The sequence below is a fragment of the Malaya genurostris genome, chromosome 3, assembly GCF_030247185.1.
Source record: "Malaya genurostris strain Urasoe2022 chromosome 3, Malgen_1.1, whole genome shotgun sequence".
NCBI classification, from domain to species: Eukaryota; Metazoa; Arthropoda; class Insecta; order Diptera; family Culicidae; genus Malaya; species Malaya genurostris.
This window is the reverse complement of record NC_080572.1, coordinates 160,448,950-160,465,586: the sequence shown is the minus strand read 5'-3', so window position 1 is coordinate 160,465,586 and position 16,637 is coordinate 160,448,950. Positions and strand designations below refer to the sequence as shown.

Below are 16,637 nucleotides of genomic sequence, written 5' to 3'. Positions count from 1 at the left end.
CAAACAAAAAATAGAGTGTTCATGTCATGCATATATTTAATAATGAAAAAACAGTAGGTTTAAAACAAAACATATTGAGTTTTTTTGTTAATTTGTTAAAAAAATTCATCTGACAATTAAAAGTCTTAATGAATAACACGAAGTGCAAACGATCAACTTATAAATAAGGGAAAACTTGATAATTTCTGTGAGAACTTGTGCGTCGGTTCATTAAATTCAAAGAGATGCTTAACTTTGGAAAATGCACGTATACCTTATGATCAAAAAAGAACCGTTTTAGTTTGGGAAAGTACGACAAAGCTAACTACCAACTTAAAAAGCTTCGACGCTGCTGACAAACTGGTTATACCACGGTAACTTCGTACACTTAGGCGATCGCCACTTGTGAATACTGGGAACATATAAGACTACCCGTAAGAAGGTCAACGGGTAGTACAAATATTCATATTCAATTGCTGCTCAGAAGAGCCAAACACTAGATCAAGAACACATCCGTTGAGATTCTTTTGTTTGATTGCTTGGGAAAGGTCCAAATAATCCATACAGTCGATCAAAGCGGCGGTGAGCTGAGAGAAATCCGAGTTGATATGTCCATCGAATCCATATGTCCACACAATGCGTGGCTGATTGAAACCACCACACACCAAAACTATATCATCGGGTGATGATTTTCTGATTAACTCCGATACAGAACAAATGTGCGCATCAATAATACCGACGAGTAATACTTATGAAAAAAAGAACGAATGGTACTTCTAAACCACGCTCTGGAATTTCCCATGAACTTTACCTAATACACTTCAATCAAAGTGATGTAAACAATTTGAAAACTTTAGAAAAAGTAAGTTTCATTTCCCACATGGGAACATTATAAACGACATAATCGTATTGCAAACTTAACGCAATGTCGTCGTTGCAAAGGCTTCGGTCATGGAACCAAAAATTGTCATATGGATATACGGTGTTTGAATTGTGGTAAATCGCATTCGAAAGACGTTTGTCCAATGAATGAAACCACTGATAAATTTTCATGTTCAAATTGCGATGGAAATCATAAATCCAATTAATTGAAATGTCCTGTCAGGGAAAAAATTTTAAACGCTCGTTCGCTTAGACAACAAGTCAAATCAACGACCTTAAATTTACAGAACATACCTGAAAATCAAAAAACCGTTACAAATGCCACGCCTAATTCTTCTAAGGCACCTATTTCTTCGAATTTAAAACAAAAAACAGGTACGCCTGCCAATTCGTCTTCTAACGAAAACAATTTATTGACAGGTAGATCGACCTCGTCATCATCTTCTTCTAATGTCAGTTATGCTGGTATATTAGGTAGAAATCTACCACCTATTTCTTCTAATGTAAATAATCAAAACACAGTCCATCTTCTAACGAAAACAATTTATTAATAGGTAGACCGGCCAAATCATCTTCTTCTAATGGCAATCTACCTACAAATATTCCTTCAATGCCATTCGCTTCTTTAAATGAAGTCGATTTAGGCGATATAACTGAAAATAAAATGATCTACCTACAAGATCAACTTTTTCAAATGATCATCCAAATGTATTCGACTTCATCACTTTTTAAAGCATTTCAAGTCGGATGGAAATTTGCAAATAATATTATAATTAATTTAAAATTTAACAGTGATGTTAAATAATTATTTGAATATTTTAACTTGGAATGCTCGATCTTTGAAATCGAGTGAAGATGAATTTTATAATTTTCTCGAAGTTCACAAAATCCATATTGCCATTGTGACAGAAACTTTTCTTAAACCAAATGTCAAACTGAAAAGTAATCCACATTATGTGGTTCATCGATTTGACAGGTTTACTGGAATGGGTTGTGGAGTTGCCATTTTTGTCCAACGGCAAATTAAACATCGAATTTTACCTTCTTTCAATACTAAAGTTATTGAAAGCTTGGGAATCGAAGTTGAAACCATTCATGGAATTTATTTCATCGCTGGAGCATATTTGCCATTCCAATGCACCGGCGAACAATTAAATTTCTTTAAAGGCGATTTGCAAAAACTCACAAGATATCGATCGAAATTTTTCGTAATAGGGGACTTAAATGCTAAGCATGTCCAGTGGAATTGTAGGCAAAATAACAGTAATGGTAAAATACTTCATAATCAACTCTCAGCTGGTCACTTCACAGTTCTTCATCCCAGTAATCCTACTTGTTTCTCTTCCGTGAAAAACCCGTCTACAATTGATCTGGTTCTAACAGATCAAAGTCACATTTGTAGTGAACCGATTACTCATGCTGATTTTGACTCAGATCATCTTCCTGTAACATTCAGACTTTCCAACGAAGCTATAATTAATCCAATAAGTTCTATATTCAACTAACATAGAGCTAATTGGTTGGATTACAGATCTCACATTGAAAATCATGTCGATCATGAAACTATTTTAGAAAATTCTGCGGACATCGACACAGCAATTGATAATTTGAATCATTACATTATCGAAGCTAGAAATCTTCCAGTTCCCAAAGCTCCAACTAAATTAAATTCTCCTATCATCGATGACAATCTTCAACTGCTCATTCGGTTGAAGAATGTTCGTCGACGACAATATCAACGTTCTCGTGATCCTGCTATGAAAAACATAGTTAAGGATTTACAAAAAGAAATTAAACATAGATTTACTCTTTTGCGAAATGAAAATTTCGCTAATGAAGTTGAACAAATTAAACCATATTCTAAACCTTTCTGGAAACTTTCTAAGGTACTTAAGAAACCTCAGAAACCAATTCCTGCTCTCAAGGAAGGAAGTCAAATACTTCTTGCAAATGGCGAAAAAGCTCAAAAACTTGCTCAGCAGTTTGAGAGTGTACACAATTTTAATTTGAACGTTGTGAGTCCTATTGAAAATGAAGTCTCACTGAAATATGAGCATATTTCAACCCAAGTGTTATCACACGATGACATTATTGAGACGAATTTTGACGAAATTAAATCAATTATTAGGAAACTCAAAAACATGAAGGCTCCTGGTAATGATGGAATTTTTAATATTCTTATTATAAATCTTCCCGATGTTGCCTTGAGACTCCTGGTTAAAATTTTCAACAAGTGTTTTTCATTAGCTTACTTCCCAAAAAGATGGAAAAACGCCAAAGTAATTCCTATCCTGAAACCTGATAAAAATCCAGCAGAAACATCAAGTTATCGACCAATTAGCTTACTTTCTTCTATCAGTAAACTTTTTGAAAAAAATTATCTTGTTGAGAATGATATCTCATATAAATGAGAATTCAATTTTTTTACCAGAACAGTTTGGATTTCGTCATGAACATTCAACTACTCATCAACTTGTCAGAGTAACGAACATGATAAAAGCAAATAAATCTTCTGGGTTATCCACTGGAGTTGCTCTTCTAGACATAGAAAAAGCATTCGACAGTGTTTGGCACAAAGGTTTAATAGCAAAAATGTTTGATTTCCAGTTTCCTATTTATTTGATCAAAATGATTCAAAATTATTTAACTGATCGTAATCTTCAGGTTGGCTATCAGAATTGTAAATCTGAATTGCTACCCGTACGAGCCGGTGTTCCGCAGGGTTCGAGCGTAGCTCCAATCTTATATAATATTTTCACTTCTGATCTTCCAAACCTACCCGATGGTTGTCAGAAATCGTTATTCTGTGACGACACAAGTCTGTTAGCCACAGGTAGAAATCTAAGAGTGATCTGCAGTCGCCTACAAAGAAGTTTAAATATTTTCAGTGATTATCTGTCAAAATGGAAAATTAAACCAAATGCAGCAAAAACGCAATTAATTATCTTTGCTCATAAGCCAAGAGCTTCTTTTCTTAAACCAAACAATAATCACATTCTCAAATTGAATGGCTTGGAATTGACATGGTCTGATCAAGCTAAATACTTAGGTTTAACGTATGACAAAAAACTCACTTTCAAGGATTACATTGAAGGAATCCAGGCAAAGTGTAATAAATATATTAAATGTTTATATCCTCTTATAAACAGAAATTCTAAGCTCTGTCTAAAAAACAAATTGTTAATTTATAAACAAATTTTTAGACCAGCCATGCTTTATGCGGTACCAATTTGGTCAAGCTGTTGTTCCACCACGAAGAAAACGCTTCAAAGGATTCAGAATAAAATTCTGAAAATGATTTTGAAGCGTCCTCCCTGGTTTAGTACAAATGAGTTACACAGACTCACAAATATAGAACCATTAGATGTAATGTCACATAATATTATAAGCAAATTCCGACAAAAATCGATGCAATCTTCAATTGAATCGATTCGCTCTCTGTATTAGTTAGTAAGTTAGTATATAAGTTCCTTTTCCCCATTACACAATACAAGTAGGTTTAGAATTTTCCCTATACAAAAATCTCAGAATTGCGGAAGCAAATAATGTCCTCATGGTAATAACCAAATCATATATATATATAATAGGGCTGAAAAGTCACCACTTGTGGCTGAACACCCAATTTAAATCTTAATAATTTAATTTTAACTCATATTCCAATAAATAGTTATTAAAAAAAAAAAAATACCGACGTCTTGACTTTTATCGGGAGAAATGTAAACAGCACACATCTGCAGTTTTTTGCCTCGCACGGTGACACTTGCACACATTTGCTCTAGATAACGACCATTCACTGTTTCGATTAATGAGTTCGAGTGCGCTTGTGAAACGGCGATCAAAACGTCACCAAAACTTCTTTTGACACTATTTTGTGGACTCATATCACAACGGAACACGTTAAATGAGTTTCCAAAAAGTTGTAACGAGTTTATTCGGTCGTCAAGTCCAGTCTCCGTCAGAATGATGACGTCGTAACAGCAGTCATGCGTAGCCAGGAAAATATCATCAACCTTTGTCCTTAAACCTCGAAGGTTTTGGTAATAGATCCAGATTTGATTATCGTTATCGTCATGCTGAAACGTGTTGTCATTAAGTGCTGGAATATTTGGATTTATAGAAAAAAAAACCCTAAGTGTTCCACCGTCCGCTATACATCGCAATGGAATGTACCTTCTTACGAACTTTTCGAGCTGGGGGAGTCATTCGCCGGTCGAAGTTTTTTGGCTGGTTGATGAATTCCCAAAACAGCAATCCAACCGGCCAACAATGGTTTTTTTCGACATGCTTGCATAATATTTTATATACAAATGACGAAATCTGAGTTCTGTGCTCATAAAAAGTACAAATGAACTGCATTAGCTGTACAATGAAACCTATCACCAATCACAAATTAAGTAGCATTGGACGTTTTATTACATATTTCGAAACCATTTTAGGATTAAATAGTAAAGTTAACTGTATCTCAATATAACTTGGAGGCAAAATGTCCGTTAGGAATGTTGAACGTATTGAAGCATATCATATTTAAATCATATGACATTTTTTTAATCTATATATATAAAAATGCAGAGATCATTCTTTGTAATCGCATCACGTAAGAACGGATGGACGGGTTGAGATGCTTTTTTTTGTTTGATCAGTTTTTACCCCCACCGAGTTCGTACATCAAAAAAATTAGGAAAACTTACCGGAAAAGTGGGAAAATCCAATAAAGTTATTTTGTTTGGACAATGGAATTTTCCACTGCAAAAGTCGCCAATGATTGCTAGATCTACAATTGTTGTTTGGCGCGCTAGGAGATGCTCAGTATTTCGCCGTTGAAGAAAAGAATACTAGATCTTTGGCGCGCAACGAGTAGATTTGGGTGGAGATTTTACATGCATGATTGATTCGTCATTTGAAAACACGTGCTTAATAGGGTTTCAAAATCATTACTTGCCAAATGATTGTTTTAGCTATACCGTAAACAGAAGCACAAGTTCTAATGTCATTTACCAGTAGATGTAGTTAGATGAATTATGTTGGCCATCGTGGGCGTGAGTTGAACAAATCAAATTATGTAACGATTTTTTTACGTATCAATGATAGGATTCTGCTGTTGAAATAATGACTTCAGATGAAAATATTTTCCTTGCATTTAGCATGCTGACGTTTGTTCAGCCGATTCGAGTGAGTTTTCAAGAGTGGTTTACTTCAAAACGGATGGTATTCATGACATTTGTAAGCTGCTTAAGCCAAATCGTTTCGTTTTCCGAACTTTGGATTACTTGACGAATTACCATATGCGAATCGTGAATATCATATCTGAAGGAGAAATCGTGGCATGTAAGAACCATTAGTTGTGAGATCTGCTGTTTTATACATTGGCTTTAACGATAAGAAGAATACTGGTATAATCACTCCTGATGTTCACTCCGCTAGAACAGAATATTGATTCTCAGGACTGAATACTAAGCAAACCGATGTGGTGGCTCGACGAATGAGAGGCCTTTTGATACAATTCTTGAACGAATATAGCGTTCATGTCAAAGTTAATGGACACAATATTTATTAAAAGGGTAATTTGAACTTTCGAATGGCCAAGTATTTTTCATTTTATCGCTAATTCGGTAATTGAAAATTGATCCTGTCATTATCCTGCTACGAACATTCATCAAACACGACTAAGTAATATCATTAGCGGTGAAGTAGGTTATGGACAACCGTTCAAAATTAGTTTATTACTTTCGATAACCCCTAAGGATTTGCTATTAAAGTTTAAACGTCTTCAGTACAAATAAGTCTTAATATTCAATGATAAACAACAATCCCCGAGGGCTGCTTTTGGAAATTTGTGGGGTCAATTTAAAGTATTTATCTTGGTCATCTCTTTTTCATCCATCTGTTAATTTATTTATTTGTTTATTTAGGAGCAAGGGAAAAGCCTGCTGGAGCTGAGATTTTGGTTCTCCTTCTCCAGCAGGCATAAAACCTTCTCATCTTTTAAATCTTTTTTTTATTTAAACTACAAAGCTAACTAACTATTCATATTGACTAATTATCCTAATAAAACTAGCGGGAAAATATTTGGAGAAAACGGGTTTTAATGGCGTTACGAGATAAATTGAAATTAAATCCATCAGAGCAAGTATTGAATACGCGACATATACTCGAAAACGGTTCAATGAACCCATAGTTAGTTCTAGCACGAGGAATTCTGAGAAAGGGATTAAACCGCAAATTACGCCGAAGAATGTCAAAACTTAGCTGTTGTAGGAGATCTGCACTATCAATTCGAGATTGGATGAGGTCCGCAACGAAAACAGCTTTTTGTGTATCACGGCGGACAGATAGTAAATCGAAGTGTATGTCTACAACGATTTTCGTAGCTTGGAAGATTAAATGGATCTCTCCAGAGCAGGCGACGCAAAGCAAAACGAATGAACTTGCACTGAACAGTTTCAATGCGTAGCTTATCTGTTTGATAATATGGTGCCCAAACAACAACAGCATACTCTTTTTTTTTTTTTTTTTTTATTTTTTTTTTTTTTTTATTTTTTTTTTTTTTTAAATAACTATTTATTGGAATATGAGTTAAAATTAAATTATTAAGATTTAAATTGGGTGTTCAGCCACAAGTGGTGACTTTTCAGCCCTGTTATATATATATGATTTGGTTATTACCATGAAGACATCATTTGCTTCCGCAATTCTGAGATTTTTGTGTAGGGAAAATTCTAAACCTACTTGTATTGTGTAATGGGGAAAAGGAACTTATATACTAACTTACTAACTAATACAGAGAGCGAATCGATTCAATTGAAGATTGCATCGATTTTTGTCGGAATTTGCTTATAATATTATGTGACATTACATCTAATGGTTCTATATTTGTGAGTCTGTGTAACTCATTTGTACTAAACCAGGAAGGACGCTTCAGAATCATTTTCAGAATTTTATTCTGAATCCTTTGAAGCGTTTTCTTCCTGGTGGAACAACAGCTTGACCAAATTGGTACCGCATAAAGCATGGCTGGTCTGAAAATTTGTTTATAAATTAACAATTTGTTTTTTAGACAGAGCTTAGAATTTCTGTTTATAAGAGGATATAAACATTTAATATATTTATTACACTTTGCCTGGATTCCTTCAATGTGATCCTTGAAAGTGAGTTTTTTGTCATACGTTAAACCTAAGTATTTAGCTTGATCAGACCATGTCAATTCCAAGCCATTCAATTTGAGAATGTGATTATTGTTTGGTTTTAGAAAAGAAGCTCTTGGCTTGTGAGGAAAGATAATTAATTGCGTTTTTGCTGCATTTGGTTTAATTTTCCATTTTGACAGATAATCACTGAAAATATTTAAACTTCTTTGTAGGCGACTGCAGATCACTCTTAGATTTCTACCTGTGGCTAACAGACTTGTGTCGTCACAGAATAGCGATTTCTGACAACCAACGGGTAGATTTGGAAGATCAGAAGTGAAAATATTATACAAGATTGGAGCTACACTCGAACCCTGCGGTACACCGGCTCGTACGGGTAGCAATTCAGATTTACAATTCTGATAGCTAACCTGAAGAGTACGATCAGTTAAATAATTTTGAATCATTTTGATCAAATAAATAGGAAACTGGAAATCAGACATTTTTGCTATTAAACCTTTGTGCCAAACACTGTCGAATGCTTTTTCTATGTCTAGAAAAGCAACTCCAGTGGATAACCCAGAAGATTTATTTGATTTTATCATGTTCGTTACTCTGACAAGTTGATGAGTAGTTGAATGTTCATGACGAAATCCAAACTGCTCTGGTAAAAAATTGAATTCTCATTTATATGAGTCATCATTCTTAACAAGATAATTTTTTCAAAAAGTTTACTGATAGAAGAAAGTAAACTAATTGGGCGATAACTTGATGTTTCTGCTGGGTTTTTATCAGGTTTTAGGATAGGAATTACTTTAGCGTTTTTCCATCTTTTTGGGAAGTAAGCTAATGAAAAACACTTGTTGAAAATTTTAACCAGGAGTCTCAAGGCAACATCGGGAAGATTTTTAATAAGAATATTAAAAATTCCATCATTACCAGGAGCCTTCATGTTTTTGAGTTTCCTAATAATTGATTTAATATTATCAAAATTCGTCTCAATAATGTCATCGTGTGATAACACTTGGGTTGAAATATGATCATACTTCAGTGAGACTTCATTTTCAATAGGACTCACAACGTTTAAATTAAAATTGTGGACACTCTCGAACTGCTGAGCAAGTTTTTGAGCTTTTTCACCATTTGTAAGAAGTATTTGGTTTCCTTCCTTGAGAGCAGGAATTGGTTTCTGAGGTTTCTTAAGAACCTTAGAAAGTTTCCAGAAAGGTTTAGAATATGGTTTAATTTGTTCAACTTCTTTAGCGAAATTTTCATTTCGCAAAAGAGTAAATCTATGTTTAATTTCTTTTTGTAAATCCTTAACTATGTTTTTCATAGCAGGATCACGAGAACGTTGATATTGTCGTCGACGAACATTCTTCAACCGAATGAGCAGTTGAAGATTGTCATCGATGATAGGAGAATTTAATTTAGTTTGAGCTTTGGGAACTGAAAGATTTCTAGCTTCGATAATATAATGATTCAAATTATCAATTGCTGTGTCGATGTCCGCAGAATTTTCTAAAATAGTTTCATGATCCACATGATTTTCAATGTGAGATCTGTAATCCAACCAATTAGCTCTATGATAGTTGAAAATAGAACTAATTGGATTAATTATAGCTTCGTTGGAAAGTCTGAATGTTACAGGAAGATGATCTGAGTCAAAATCAGCATGAGTAATCGGTTCACTACAAATGTGACTTTGATCTGTTAGAACCAGATCAATTGTAGACGGGTTTTTCACGGAAGAGAAACAAGTAGGATTACTGGGATGAAGAACTGTAAAGTAACCAGCTGAGAGTTGATTATGAAGTATTTTACCATTACTGTTATTTTGCCTACAATTCCACTGGACATGCTTAGCATTTAAGTCCCCTATTACGAAAAATTTCGATCGATATCTTGTAAGTTTTTGCAAATCGCCTTTAAAGAAATTTAATTGTTCGCCGGTGCATTGGAATGGCAAATATGCTCCAGCGATGAAATAAATTCCATGAATGGTTTCAACTTCGATTCCCAAGCTTTCAATAACTTTAGTATTGAAAGAAGGTAAAATTCGATGTTTAATTTGCCGTTGGACAAAAATGGCAACTCCACCACCAATTCCAGTAAACCTGTCAAATCGATGAACCACATAATGTGGATTACTTTTCAATTTTACATTTGGTTTAAGAAAAGTTTCTGTCACAATGGCAATATGAATTTTGTGAACTTTGAGAAAATTATAAAATTCATCTTCGCTCGATTTCAAAGATCGAGCATTCCAATTTAAAATATTCAAATAATTATTTAACATCACTGTTAAATTTTAAATTCATTATAATATTATTTGCAAATTTCCATCCGATTTGAAATGCTTCAAAAAGTGATGAAGTCGAATTCATTTGGATGATCATTTGAAAAAGTTGATCTTGTAGGTAGATCATTTTATTTTCAGTTATATCGCCTAAATCGACTTCATTTAAAGAAGCGAATGGCATTGAAGGAATATTTGTAGGTAGACTGCCATTAGAAGAAGATGATTTGGCCGGTCTACCTATTAATAAATTGTTTTCGTTAGAAGAAGAACTGCAAGGCGGTCCTGTGTTTTGATTATTTACATTAGAAGAAATAGGAGATAGATTTCTACCTAATATACCAGCATAACTGACATTAGAAGAAGATGATGACGAGGTCGATCTACATGTCAATAAATTGTTTTCGTTAGAAGACGAATTGGCAGGTGCCTTAGAAGAATTTTCAGGTATATTCTGTAAATTTAAGGTCGTTGATTTGACTTGTTGTCTAAGCGAACGAGCGTTTAAAATTTTTTCCCTGACAGGACATTTCAAATAATTGGATTTATGATTTCCATTGCAATTTGAACATGAAAATTTATCAGTGGTTTCATTCATTGGACAAACGTCTTTCGAATGCGATTTACCACAATTCAAACACCGTATATCCATATGACAATTTTTGGTTCCATGACCGAAGCCTTGGCAACGACGACATTGCGTTAAGTTAGCAATACGATTATGCCGTTTATAATGTTCCCAATGAATTTTAATGTGGGAAATGAAACGTACTTTTTCTAAAGTATTCAAATTGTTTACATCACTTCGATTGAAGTGTATTAGGTAAAGTTCATGGGAAATTCCAGAGCGTGGTTTAGAAGTACCATTCGCTCTTTTTTTCATAAGTATTACTTGGGAAGGGGCAAAACCAAGCAATTCTTTGATTTCATTTTTAATTTCATCAACACTTTGATCATTTGATAAGCCTTTCAAGACAGCCTTGAAAGGTCTGTCTGATTTTATATCATATGAATAAAATTTATGAAGTTTTTCGGACAAATATCGAATAAGTCGTTCGTAATCTTCCAATCCATCCACCAAGACTCGACATTCTCCTCTTCGTCCGATTTGAAATGAGACTTTTACTTCCGGGAGAAAAGTAGAAAGCTCAGTACGGAATGCTTTGAAGTCGGAAATCATCACCGTCACTGGTGGCATAGATTGATGTTTCTTCCCAGAACGACAAGCGTCCATTTTGGGAATTTTTGAAGAATTTTCTTCTATGTCGCTACAATCGGATTCAGGAAGAATCTCGTAAATATTGTTAGACGGCATAGAATCAACGGAAGGGAAATCCGTCCGTTGTCTTTTATTTTTACATTCAGATTCTATAAGATCGTGAATGTTATTAGAAAAATGTTGAATAACGGATTGTGATTTATTCCGTATTGAATTATTTTTAGCCTTAGGCTTGTTGCCTTTCCGGTTGGACGCAGGCATTTTTGAAATTAATGAAATTTTAAATTAAATTAACTAGGCTAAATTAGTCTTCGATTAGACTCCTAGCTAGCCTTAAAAAAGGCTGATTAATTTCTTAGTCACTCTAATATCACTCTTTGTATCACTTAGTCACTCTAATATCACTCTTTGTATCACTTAGTCACTTAGTTAGTGATTCAGGTAGCCTTGAAAAAGACTGAAGCCTTGAATCAATGAAACTCTAGGTAGCCAGAAAAAAATTCCAGGAGCCAAGAGCTATACGCGTGCGGTGCGAACGACTGTTCAACACCGACTGGCAACAACAACAGCATACTCGCGAACTAGAACGCAATATAACGATTTCAGGCAGTATATGTTATTGAAATTTTTTGAGATGCGAAAGATGAATCCTAGCATCTTTAATGCTTTAAAGAGGGTATATTCTATGTGATCTTTGAAACTAAATTTTGAATCCAATAACACTCCTAGATCCTTAATTGATGTCTCCCGTTTTAGTACAGCTTGCGAAATAGTGTAATCATACATGGTCGTGGTTCGTTTGCGAGAAAAGGAGATAACGAAGCATTTGAAGACGTTAATAACCATTCTGTTGACGTTGCACCAGATAGAAAATACATCCAACTGTGACTGCAAGAAGTTTGAGTCTTTCAGATATTTGATGAGATGAAACAGTTTGAAATCGTCGGCAAATGATAGCTTCATGCATTGCAATGCGAAATTCAGATCATTTAGATATAGCAGAAATATGAATGGTCCTAGATGGCTTCCCTGAGGAACACCAGAGCTCACGATGAATGATGGAGTAACGCAGTCGCCAATTCTCACGGTCATACTACGACCAGTCAGATATGATTCAATCCAATCCATCATCCCACATGTCAAATCTTTAGTTTGAGAGAGATCTACAATCTCTGTTCAATACACTGACTCGAAGGATGAGATGGCAAACGGTGCATTTGTTTAGTTTCTGCGTAACAAAAGCATTGAACATATCCACAATAATTCTTGACGATATTTCTTCCTTGGGACGAAGTTATTGTGTTGGATATGAACTTGTCGTAATTCGTTTATTGTAAGCCAAGTAATCAGTAAAATAATGGAAAGAAACATTAACGTTTGGCAACTCTGCTGTTCGAAAACACAAATTTAAAAAAATAATTTTAGGCGAGACGAAGTTCGACGGGTCAGCTAGTTTAAAATATATTTCCATTCAGGCCTATTTGCGTACAAGCTTTACGTGGCCAATTGAGCCGATTTTTAAAATATTTTTTTTTGTATTGGATCGCGTTGTCACGCTTTTTCTAGGGGGAGAGGAGCTTCCATTTCCCTCCTGCGAGGATTGAGGGGCACTTTGTTCGTGGCTCGTCTCGTCATCCATGGCCGCATCGGTGGTATTGTTGTTGATTTCCGTCTTGAGTTCGTTGCTAGTTGCTGTAGATGCGCCTTGTTGTACATTGGTGGCAGTTGCTGGTTGGTTGGAAGGTAAGTTGTTGGTGGCTGTCACAGGTGTACTGGAATTGATGTGAAGGAAGCACCATTGTCCTTTGGTGTAGTTGTCTCCTGTCCAGTTTATCACATGGCTTACCGTAGTGAACAGCTTTTTGGCAATATTGACATGCGGCCATCTGATTGTCATAGGCAACAAGTGATTTGCACGGGATTCTTGTATCCTGACCGAAAGTCACATAAGAAGGTATAGGCCTCTTCAAAGCGCATGCGTAACAAACGTACGCCATTTAGAAGATCGAAGAAAAAGTTCTTCCACTTCGAAGGTCGAATTTTGCAAAGCCTGAAGTCAACAATAATTGTATTCTTTCGTACCGGCGATAGCTTTTGTTCGTTTGGTTCACTCATTTCGAGATCGTTCTATTGTTCACTACACAATACTGTACTTGGTTTCTTCCGTCCCGAACGTAAGCGGTTTTGTTTTGATTTCATTTGAAAAGTAATAAGCGTGTAAGTACTCAATAATAAAATTAATTCCTTTTCTCATTTGCACCTTAAGTTTTATCCGCTTCAGTTGAACGAAGCGTCGCACAAAGCATACCAAGAAAAAACGGACACATAGAAGCAAGAACTTTTTTCAATGATTGAGCGCAGTGGGTTTACCTCTCGTTATATTGGCTTGTAAAAAAGACTGGACGTAATGGATTTATGAATCCTTCACACTTTGAATATATGCTAATTCAATCGTTATTGTTAGTGATTACTCTTTCACTAGAGCTATAAATCATGAGTAATTATGAATGACTAACATGAGACTATATGTATATGTATTGACCAACTTGCTAACCATGTATATGCCTGAGTTTAGTAGCAAGCATGGATTCTCCTTCAAAAGAACGATTGAAGACGAGATAACATTCAAGTATTTTCGATATCTTTGCCAGTCGTTCACCAGGCCCTTCCCGCCGATGAGATAGAATTTACGTAAAAGTATTTACTTGACCCGCATGATAGAGCGCGGTCGAATTTACTTATCGAATACATTCAATGCCAATATATTCCATTCTAATTGACTTTCATTATCATCTTCGAATAAGTAGAAAGTATTATTTATGTTGTGTCGATAGGATCGTAGCACTAGCCATGTACTCGAAGCTATGCTATGAGTCGGCTTCGAAGTCTGTTAAAACAGAAAGGCCAAATTTCTCAAAAGGAATGTAATTCCAAGACTTCCACACCCAGACATTTTCCTGGTGTGGATTCAGTATTCTCCAAAAACGGTTCCGCCACTCCTTGGCTGCGAAGTCTGTTGAAACAAATGGTCATATTCAATAATAAATGTAATACCAAGACGTTGCTCAACAGAATTGGACATTATTAGCATTATAAATGACTTAGAAAATAAACGATTTCTTACAATACCCATTTTATTGTATTCAACTCGATTTTATTTCAACACAAAACCCAATGCTGCATAAATTCGCGTCATTATTTTATATGTAATTTTTGCTCACGATATAATGCCACCGTGCCCACCGTGCATTTCTCACACCACCTCAATACGAAACAGCAGCGCGCAAGCAAGAAAAAAAAATGCGGAAAAGTTTATGTAAACTTTTTTCAAATTTCGGTTGTTTTAGCTAAAATTTTATAATTTTGGGTTGCATTTTCAGATTCTTTGTGAAATTCTGCTACAAACACTACTTTTCAGTTCTAAAATCAACCCCGTGGAACGGAACAGTAACCGTTTAAACATTTCAAAAACCAATTACGGCTCGGCAAAGCAAAATTTCAAAATTCTAAGAATACTTAATTATGATATTTTTTTATTTCGAAAACTGTGTTTTTGGTTTTCCGAAAATCGGTCTAGTTTATGAATAATTGATCAAAAACGCGATTTTTGCATTCCACTACATTTCACCTTAACATCTGCTATGAATGGTTGAACGGAACATTGCCGCTGAGCCGCCGAGACTTTTTCAAGGACCCGAAAATTTAGATAGAAACTGTCACTACATGCAAATCACATGCATCAATATGTTTTTTATTCTCTGGAGCCCGTGATTGTGCAGGCTCCCCTGGCCAGAATTATCTTTCGACGGCCTTGCATACCCATATGTCTTGCTAAGAAAATGACATCAGAACTTAACCTACCAACTTAACGCATGGTCTCGGTCAAATAGCGTTAGTATTATAAAGCGCCCTCGCTGGACAAATCGCTCCCTTCCATTTTTAGCATTCATAGCTGTTCTAAGCAAAAGTTTGGTCACTCTGCTGGACTCTTCGGTAACAGAGAAGAAAGATGAATTGAATAATTTTGAAAATTTTTATTTTCAGCGATGTGCTTTCTTCGACGGTCAAACTATAATAAGTTTACTCAATTAGTTTTCTGCTTGACCCCTGCAGTAAATCACGGTAGTAGTAGTGTGCAACGAACGTGTGAGAAGGAATGTCAATCATGTACGACTAACAAATTTAACTTGGTACACAAGGTATACTCTACACTCTAATTTTCTTTAGCGGGTGATTCGGTGGGTAAGCGTGGTAATTCTAAACACTAACTATTTTCTTAAGATAATGTAAATTTTTATAATATGCCCCATAAAAATTTACATTATTCTGCTAACAGTTTTAAAGGCAGTTGTGTTTTCTGTATCGTAGTCCCAAGATGTAGCCTGAGTGACCGCGACTTCGCTAAGTAAATTGAAGAATTTTGATACGTTTTATTGTTACCGCATCACGATTATTCAGGCTTATTTGCTTTCATTAAGGAGGACACTTTGAACTCATATCTACAGATACTATAAAGAATTTTTCCTGCCTTCTCCGGTTTCTGTACAGTAAAATAATTGAAATTTGACCAAATTTTCTACCGTTTCATAAAGTGCCCTCGTGTCACGCGAGAGTTTTGATGCGATAAATTGGTACCGCATCGCAACTTTGTTCATGTTTGCTTTGTTCATAACCAAAGTAAACCTAGATTTTTCTTCTTTTCTTTACGTTTCGTCTTAGACTCGTCAGTGCAGAGTAGTTCAAATTGAACTGTTTAGTGCAAATATAAACAGTTCAATTTGAACCGTTAAGCATTAAGTTAATGCTATTTGAAAAACACACACGGTTCAAAATGAACTGTTTAAGTTTGCACTAAGCAGTTCAATTTGCACTGCTCTGCCTGACGAGTCTAAGACGAAACGTAGAGCAAAGTAAAAACGGTTATGTACCCTAAGCACAAACTTAGGATAACCCCTAAATGATCATACCTGAATCGGCCAGTATTAGCCGAAAAATACGTTTTTGTTCGGCACGTCAGAAAAGATATGGCACTTCGGTACCAATTAAAACAGTGTTTTGCAAATAGCATCAACTTTACGTCTGCTTAAATTCAAATTAAACTGTTTAAGTTTGCACTAAGCAGTTCAATTTGAAC

At 35.2% G+C, this 16,637-nt stretch overlaps 1 protein-coding gene across 11 annotated transcripts in view; it reads right to left on the bottom strand.

The window, feature by feature from the left end:
* LOC131435409 (uncharacterized) overlaps nucleotides 1–16,637 on the bottom strand; it is a 328,202-nt gene that overhangs the window by 31,879 nt on the left and 279,686 nt on the right. The gene's annotated exons all lie outside the window — the stretch shown is intronic.